Source organism: Sminthopsis crassicaudata, chromosome 1 (assembly GCF_048593235.1).
Source record: "Sminthopsis crassicaudata isolate SCR6 chromosome 1, ASM4859323v1, whole genome shotgun sequence".
In the NCBI taxonomy this organism is placed as follows: Eukaryota; Metazoa; Chordata; class Mammalia; order Dasyuromorphia; family Dasyuridae; genus Sminthopsis; species Sminthopsis crassicaudata.
The window spans coordinates 660,750,518-660,760,257 of record NC_133617.1 but is presented as its reverse complement, the minus strand read 5'-3'; positions in this window follow the sequence as shown (position 1 = coordinate 660,760,257).

The following is a 9,740-nucleotide window of genomic DNA, read 5'->3' as shown; positions in this document are numbered from 1 at the left end:
CTGATGCCCAATGGAGTCCTCTGTTGCATTTTGGACATGGAGTTTTAGGTCTTCTTTCACCCTGTCTTCTCACTGTATCTCCATATCTACACTGAGCTCTTAGATGTCCAATTTTTCCACATTGAAAACATCGCCGAGTTTCTCTAGACGTCCCTTGCCAGAAGGGACCCTGTCTTTCCACATTCATCATTGTCTGGCTGTAAAAAGCATTTGTTCCCACTGTAGCACAGCGTCTTATGATCTCCTCTAAAGGAGCATCTTTGTCTAATCCCCATATAATTCTTTTGCAAATCTCATTGGCATTTTCCTTAGCCAGATGTCTGGTCATTATTTCTGTAGCTGCATTTTCTCCAATAGTTCTTTTGACAGCAGTTTGCAAACGTCCCACAAAATCTGCAAAAGGTTCATTGGGACCTTGATGTATTTTAGTGAAAGCCTCTCCACGATCTTTCTGTCCAAGAAGGACACCCCAAGCTTTTATTGCAGCCTTAGCAATTTGTTCATATATTGTCATGGTATAATTAATCTGTTCTGAATTCTCTCCATACAGACCTTCACCAGCTAAGTGCTCAAAAGTGAATTGTGTGTTAACTCCTATTTCCAAATTGCATCTGACTTGAATTTTACATAATTCATGAAATTCCGCAAGCCATAATAAATTTTCTCCAGGTTCCAGGCATATCCTTGCTATGGATTTCCAATCATTTGGGGTTAGGACTTCATAAGACAAACCATCTAGTAACATTTTAACATAAGCTGATGTAGCTCCATAAAAGGTACAACCTTTTTTCAAATCCTTAATTTTATTCAAATCTAAAGGTGCATATCTTCTCCTTTTTTTACCTACAGAGTCAATATTTTCAATCACAGGATATGCATGTATAAAATCACTTATATCCTGGCCTTCTCTCTTAGCCTTAATCAATGCTTTTTCTAATCTTGTCATAGGCTTAGGCTTCTTCACAGGCAATTCTGTTTGTGTTTCTGCCTCTTCCCCTCTTTCTTCCTCCATCTCTGAAGGTGGAGTTGATGTGGGCCTGTAAATAATCTGTTCTCTAGGCAGGGTTGAAGCTTCTTCAAGAGAATCATACCATAATTCCTCATTTAAATCTTCTTGCTCTAGGGCAAGATCTTGATCTTTCCTTTTTTCCTCACACTTCCTCCTCTGTTCATTTTTAAAACTTTTCCTTCTCCTACAACTTGCTTGATAGTTTAAGGCTAATTGAACTATGTTGTAGATATAAAATACTTCTGAAGAAATTGAACGAGGCCCATTTTTTGCTTGAAATTCTTTCATTTCATATCCCACTAGCTTCCATTTATCTACATCTATCTTTTCTTCCTCTAAGAACCAAGGGGATGTGCATCTTAATGCAGCCAAGAGTTTAGCAATCTGTACCCAGGTTACAAGTAAACTCTGCTCCTCAATTATCTTGATTATACTCTCTATAGTACCACTCCTGAATGGGGGTGGAGCTGAGGTTGCTTCTGGGGCTGGGGTTGAGTCGGCTGAGGTCCAGGGATTGAATATAGCTAACATCTGCCCCATTTCAGCTATAAGAGATTCCTGGTTTAGCCCTTAACAAGTTAAGTTCCTTATTTATCTATTAGCACGCTCACTTAATCTTTAACAAAGTTTCCTCATTACTCACGGTTCTGGGTCAGAGAGACTGAGATCTAGATCAGAAGCTTTTCCACTGGAATCAGGACTGTGTCTGTCCCTGTTCAGGCGCCAAATTGCAAAGGTCTGGTCTAGCTCCTCTTGTCAGGATAAGCAAAAGTCCTTGCCCCACGTTGGGCGCCAATTGTAGCGAGCTGTCGTCTCTAGAAGCTGCCGGATCGCTCTCTGGGAAGAGATCTGCTGTGTCTACTCAAATCTTTCAGACAGATTCTTCTTTCTGTAGTGAACCGTTGTCTCCAGGCAGTTGCTGTTAACTCTTGTTCTTAGAAGTGACTTCCCTTCCTGCAGAGAGCCCCGTCAAGCCTGATGCAATGCAGAGTCTTCTTCTTGAATCTCCTCCAGCTCTTATCCTTCTCCAGGCCGATCTGCTCTCTGGGCCCAGTGCTGTCTCTTTTATCCTCCCAGAGAATGGGCGTGGGATAATGCAAGGGCTTCTGGGAAGAACCACCCTAGCCAATGAGCTTGCCCCCTCTATCAAGTCAACCTGAGTTCTCACCTTGTAATTGTCCAGAAAACCTGAATTCTCACCTTGTCACTGTCCAGACAACCTGAGTTCTCACTTAGTAATCCTAACATATATATATATATATATATATATATATATATATATATATATATTCATGAGCGTCCTTTTTTTTTTTTTACTTCCTTGTAGGTTTTTTTTGTTGTTGCTGCTCTCTACTGTGCATTATTTTGTTCTTTTTTCCCCCTTTCATCCCTCCACCTCTTCCAAGAAGGATAAAGTTAAGCATAGGTAAATTTAATAGATATACACTCAAGAGATACACACACATACACACACAAGCGCGCACACACATATCCATTCACACTCACATAGACACACAAACCCACATATACACACACACATATATATATATATATATACACATATATATATACACATAGAGCAAAACGCATATATATCTACATACATTCAAATATATATATGTATATATTTATATACACACACACACATTTACCCATTTGTAAACAAGCATCTAAAACAAGTATTAGTATGGTTGACATAATGTAAATTTCTTTCTTAAATCTTCAAGCTTGATTGTGTCTAAGATCAATGACTACTATTCATACTATTTTTCCCTAATAAATTTGACTCCTAATCTATGTCATAGTATTTATACACATCTCTTCTTTCCTATCTCTAACACTTTTACTTTACTTCTGCTCCTTAACATTACTTAACCTACCACTCACCATGGCTTCCAGCCATACTTCACCCCCTGCTTTGCATTCCCCTCCATCTTTCCCTCCCCCACTTATTTTTTTATAGATTTTGGAGAGTGCTATATACCCTTCATGGTATTTATGTAGCCTATTTAACTCATTCCCAATGTGAGTAAGTTTTTCAGAACTAGGAGCCCTCCTCTCCCCTCTAAAGTCATTGTGTCTATTCTTACTCTGCACCTCATTTGTAGAAAACAATTTGTCCACATCAAGTTCCTTAAAATTAATCTTGGATATTGGCTTTTACATGTTGAATTTTCTACTGAGTGCTTTTTTGGTTGATAGAAAGTCTTGAAAATCTGTGAATTTGTTTAATGCACATTGTTTTTTCATTGAATATTATAGATAATTTTGCTGGGTATGTTAGTTTTGGCCATAGGCCTAGTTCTTTTGATTGTCAGCAAATATGATTCTAAGACCTGTAGTCTTTTATTGTGACTGTGGCTAAAAGTCCTTTACAATTCTAACTGTAGTTCCAACACATTTGAATTACGTTTTTTCTTGTTTCTTGCAAAATTTTCTCTTTGATCTAGAGGTTTCAACATTTGGTAATAATCTTCCTGTGTTTTGCACAAAAGATTTCTTTGAGGTGGTAATCAATAGAATTTTTTCTACGTTTTTCCTGGATTATTTCTTGCATTGTTGCATTAAGGTTCTTTTTTTGGTCACAGCTTTTAGGTAGTCCAACTATTTTTATATTATTTCTTCTTTATCTGTTCTCCAGATCTGTTGCTTTTATGTTTCACATTCTGTTCTATTTTTTTCGTTCTTTATATTGTTTTGTTATTCTTGGGGTTTTTAAAGATTAAACTTACTTCCTCTTGTCTACTTCTAATTTTCAAAGAGTTATTTTTATCTTTTAAGATTTTGCATCTCCTTTTCAAATTGAATGAATTTTTTCCATAATCTTGGTTATTTTGGATTTTTTTCCAATTTTTCCTCAGTGTCTCTCATTTGATTTTTAAATTCTCTTTTGAGTTCTTCTATAAATTCTCTCTGGCAGAGAGCTATTTACCAGTATTCTTTGGGATAGAAGAAGCTTTTACTTCAGTGTCTGCCTTTGAAGACGAACCCTGATTTTCCCCACTCCCATAGTAAAAGTTTCTATGTTTGGACTCTTTCTTTTTTGCTGGTTCATATTTTTAATAAGTATTAGTATAAGCACCTGTAATTGTGGGAGGATGGTGTCTCTGCCTTCCCTTCAGTTCTCCCCTCTGATCAGGAGGTTCTGGTCTCCTGCAAATGCCGGTAGCCAGCTGCTTCTGTACTCATGGTGAGTATGCTGGCTGCTTCTCACCCAAGATCTAGTCTCAGCAGCACATCTGGGCTCAGTGTTCTTTATCAGCTGAGGTTCAGTCTTCCGGACTCAAACACTCCTCAAACAGTCAGGGAGAGGAAAGCTTCTATGATTCCCCGAGGCTCCAGCTAAGCCCAGCTCACCCATGGTATTACCCACTTGGTCTTTCTATGGAGCTAACCAGAGATGTCTGCACATCACCAGGGTGAATCCTGGCATGGGGTCTTTCCTCAGACTTCTTGGGTTGTATCAGGCGGACCCCTGTTTTGTCCCAAGTCTTTTTTTTCCTCTGAGGCTGGGGTTAAGTGACTTGCTCAGGGTCACACAGCTAGGAAGTGTTAAGTGTCTGAGACCAGATTTGAACTCAGGTCCTCCTGAATTTAGGGTTGGTGCTCTACCTAGTTAGGTTACTAGCTCCACCTAGCTGCCCCCATCCCAAGTCTTCTTGATCTTTTGCCACTCTATGTTCACCCTGAGGTACAAATTTGCTTTGTTTGGGGGGGGAGGAGAATCTGGAGAGCTTGATATTTACTATCTACTCCACAGTCTTCATAGAATCCTCCCCCAAGGTTAGTTATGATTCTGATTATACCTTTTGAATCCTTCTGTATCTTAGGTATAATTACATCAGAGATTGAAGGACCTTGATAATCAATGGTCACAAGACTCTGGTATGGATATCTATCAAATATAAACATCTGCCACAAAAGATGGCAGCAAGCATATAATCATATTATGGTCTCTGGTCGGCATCTCTGGGACTAATTAAAAGGAGAAATTAATAATAATGAATGTAAAAAACTATTGAACTAATAAATAAAACTAAGAGTTGGTTTTATGAAAAAACCAATAAAATAAATAAACCATTGGTAAATCTGATTAGAAAAAGGAAGAGAGGAAAATCAAATTGTTAGTCTTAAAAATTAAAAGAGGGAACTTTCCACCAATGAAGAGCAAATTAGAGAAATAATAAAGAGCTACTTTGCCCAACTTTATGCCAATAAATTTGATAACCTTAGTGAAATGGATGACTGCCTCCAAAAATATAGGCTTCCCAGATTAACAGAGGAGGAAGTAAATTACTTAAATAGTCCCATTTCAGAAAAAGAAATAGAACAAGCTATTAATCATCTCCCTAAGAAAAAATCTCCAGGACCAGATGGATTTACATGAGAATTCTACCAAACATTCAAAGAACAATTAGCCCCAATATTATATAAACTATTTGAAAAAAAAATTAAAAAAAAAGGAATGAAGGAGTCCTACCAAATTCCTTTTATGACATAGACATGATACTGATACCCAAACCAGGTAGGTTGAAAATGGAGAAAGAAAACTATAGACCAATCTTCCTAATGAATATTGATGTTAAAATCTTAAATAAGATATTAGCAAAAAGACTATAGAAAATCATCCCCAGGATAATACATCATGATCAAGTAGGATTTATACCAGGAATGCAGGGCTGGTTCAATATTAGGAAAACTATCAGTATAATTGGCCATATTAATAGCCAAAGCCAAATTAACAAAAACTATATGATCATCTCAATAGATGCAGAAAAAGCTTTTGATAAAATCTAACATCCATTCCTATTAAAAAACACTTGAGAGTATAGGAATAAATGGACTTTTCCTTAAAATAATCAGTAGCATCTATTTAAAACCATCAGCAAGCATCATATGTAATGGAGATAAATTGCAACCATTCCCAATAAGATCAGGAGTGAAACAAGGTTGCCCACTATCACCATTACTACTCAATATTGTATTAGAAATGCTAGCTTTGGCAATAAGAGTTGAGAGAGAGATTAAAGGAATTAGAGTAGCTAATGAGGAAACAAAATTATCATTCTTTGCTGATGATATGATAGTATACTTAGAGAACCCCAAAGATTCTACTAAAAAGCTATTAGAAATAATCTACACCTTTAGCAAAATTGCAGGATACAAAATAAACCCATATAAATCATCAGCATTCTTATATGTCACTAACAAAATCCAACAATTAAGAGTTATAAAGAAAAATTCCATTTAAAGTAACTACCAATAGTATAAAATATTTAGGAATCTATCTGCCAAGAGAAAATCAGAAACTATAAGAGCAAAACTACAAAACACTTTCCACATAAATTAAGTCTGATCTAATCAACTGGAAAAATATTAAATGCTCTTGGATAGGGCGAGCAAATATAATAAAGATGACAATACTACCTAAAGTAACCTATTTATTTAGCGCTATACCTATCATACTCCCAAAAAACTATTTTAATGACCTAGAAAAAATAACAAAAAAGTTCATATGGAAAAACAAAAGGTCAAGAATCTCAAGGGAATTAATGAAAAAAAAAATCAAATGAAGGTGGCCTAGCTGTACCAGATCTAAAATTTTATTATAAAGCAGCGGTTACCAAAACCATTTGGTATTGGTTAAGAAATATACTAGTTGATCAGTGAAATAGGTTAGGTTCAAAGGACAAAATAATCAATAACTTTAATAATCTAATGTTTGACAAACCCAAGGACCCCAGCTTTTGGGATAAGAACTCAGTGTTTGACAAAAATTGCTGGGAAAATTGGAAATTTATATGGCAGAAACTAGGCAGTAACCCACACTTAACACCGTACACCAAAATCAGGTCAAAATGGGTTCATGACCTAGGCATAAAGAATGAGATTATAAATAAATTAGAGGAACATAGGGTAGTTAAATTCATTTCTCTTCCATGGGTCTGTGAGGTAATGTCCAAAGAAGAACTAGAGATCATTATTGATCACAAAATAGAAAACTTTGATTATATCAAATTGAAAAGGTTTTGTACAAACAAAACTAATGCGGATAAGATTAGAAGGGAAACATAAATTGGGAAAACATTTTTACAGTCAAAGGTTCTGATAAAGGCCTCATTTCCAAAATATATAGAGAATTGACTCTAATTTGTAAGAAATCAAGCCATTCTCCAATTGATAAATGGTAAAAGTATATGAACAGATAATTCTCAGATGAAGAAATTGAAACTATTTCTAGCCATATGAAAAGATGCTCCAAGTCATTATTAATCAGAGAAATGCAAATTAAGACAACTCTGAGATACCACTACACACCTGTCAGATTGGCTAGAATGAAGGGAAAGATAATGCAGAATGTTGGAAGGGATGTGTGAATACATCCAGCCATTCTGGAGAGCAATTTGGAACTATGCTCAAAGAGTTATCAAACTGTGCATACCCTTTGACCCAGCAGTGCTACTACTGGGCTTATATCCCAAAGAGATCTTAAAGAAAGAAAAGGGATCCATATGTGCAAGAATTTTGTGGCAGTCCTCTTTGTAGTGGCCAGAAACTGGAAACTGTGTGGATACCCATCAATTGGAGAATGGCTGAATAAATTGTAGTATATGAATATTATGGAATATTATTGTTCCGTAAGAAATGACCAGCAGGATGATTTCAGAGAGGCCTGGAGAGACTTACATGAACTGATGCTGAGTGAAATGAGCAAGACCAAGAGATCATTATATACTTCAACAACAATACTGTATGATGATCAATTCTGATGGATGTGGCCATCTTCAACAATGAGATGAACCAAATCAATTCCAGCTACACACAGTGAAAGAACTCTTGGAGATGACTATGAACCACAACATAGAATTCCCAATCCCTCTATTTTTGTCTACTTGCATTTTTTATTTCCTTCACAAGCTAATTGTACGCTATTTGAAAATCCGATTCTTTTTGTACAGCAAAACAACTGTTTGGACATGTATACATATATTGTATTTAACTTATACTTTAACATACTGAACATGTATTGGTCAACCTGCCATCTGGGGAGGGGGGAAGGAGGGAAAAAATTGGAATAAAAGGTTTGGCAATTGTCAGTGCTGTGAAATTACTCATCTGGTAATAAAAACCATAATTAAAAAAAAAGAGAGGAAAAAAAAGAAAAATTACCATTTTGTCCCAGAGTGATGAAATTTCAGATGTTATTTCTCCCTCTGGCAGCCATTTCCCATACAAGTTGCTGGGTGTCAATGGCCTGCCACCACATAGTTAGAAACCCCTCAGCAGCAACGTGACATCCCAGGAGTCTCTCCCTACCTCAAATGGATGTAATCCAGAAACAGATTGAAGAACATGTTTGGTGCCACTTGTCCCAAGGACAAAAATTGCTAGTTGTGGTTCTAATGGAGGAGGATATGATTTATATAGTATTTTGATAGTTTTCCAAGTGTCTTACCTGATTTGATCTGTAGTACTACCAAAAAAATACCACTACCATCCAGTATGATTTAGCAGTCACACAAAATCATGCCCTATGAGGATTGGTTGAAGGAATTAGAGATGTTTAAGATGAAGAAGAAAAGATTTCTACAGAATATGACAATTATGTTCAAGTATTTAAAATGTTGTCACATGGAAGAGAGATTAATTAGACTTCTTCTGCTTGCCCCCAGAGGGCAAAACTAAGAATAATGGGGTGAAGGTTAAAGAAAAATTAATCTGATATTGAGATTTGGAAGGCCTTTCTAACAATTACAGCTTTCCAAAAGTGGAACTGGCTCTTTGGGAGGCAGTTGATTCCTCTTTATTGAAGGTCTTCACTAAAAGGCTGGATGCCACTCAGTACCACTGAGATTCCAACCAATGCTGACTTTATGTGATTTCCTGATTTTGTGACTGCAAGAATTCAGATTTCAGATCTCAGGACCTCTTCTAACATGTAGAAAGTAAAAGCTGTAATTCCTAATGCTCCAAGTATACCAAAGCCCCAAAGCTATGCTATAGCAACAATGAACAGAGCTAAAAGCTTAGTAAAATATTTGTCACATTCATAGATGAAAACAGAAATTTTCCCATTTTTTTTTATTTATTGGTCATCTGTTGAACATGATGTACAAATTTCCTCAGGAAATAATTAATACTTAATTTAAAATGTAAAATTACTATTGAATTTAAAAGTGTTAACATGTCACAGTATAATCACTTTGCAATTTCATTCATTCTTTAATCAAAAAATATTTATCAAATGCCAACTGTGTACTAGAGAATAGGTAACACAGAGAACTATAAGACAAAATCTCTGCTCTCATGGATTTACCAGGGGAAGTAGAACATGAATTTATGATTAATGTCATAATAGAGTCAAAGGAAAGTGCTCAGGAAATATAAAGGAGGGAATCAGCAAGTTTTCATGGAAGGCATGGCATTTGAGAATTACATCCTAAAAGATGAGTAGATGTTTGATAAGTAGAGATGGGAAAGATTGTTCAAGGAAAAAATTAGTATAGGATATTCTGAGTTCAAATCTTACTATGTGAATCTATAGACCTCAGTTTTCTCATCTCTAAAATGAGGATAATAAAAGCACCTATTTCCCAAGGCTTTCGTGAGAATAAAGTGAGATATTTGTAAAGCACTTTGCACACTTTAAAGAGCTATGTAAATGCTATTGTATTTAACTAAAACATAACATGTGTAAACATATATAGACAGAGCCAGAGACAATAGATAA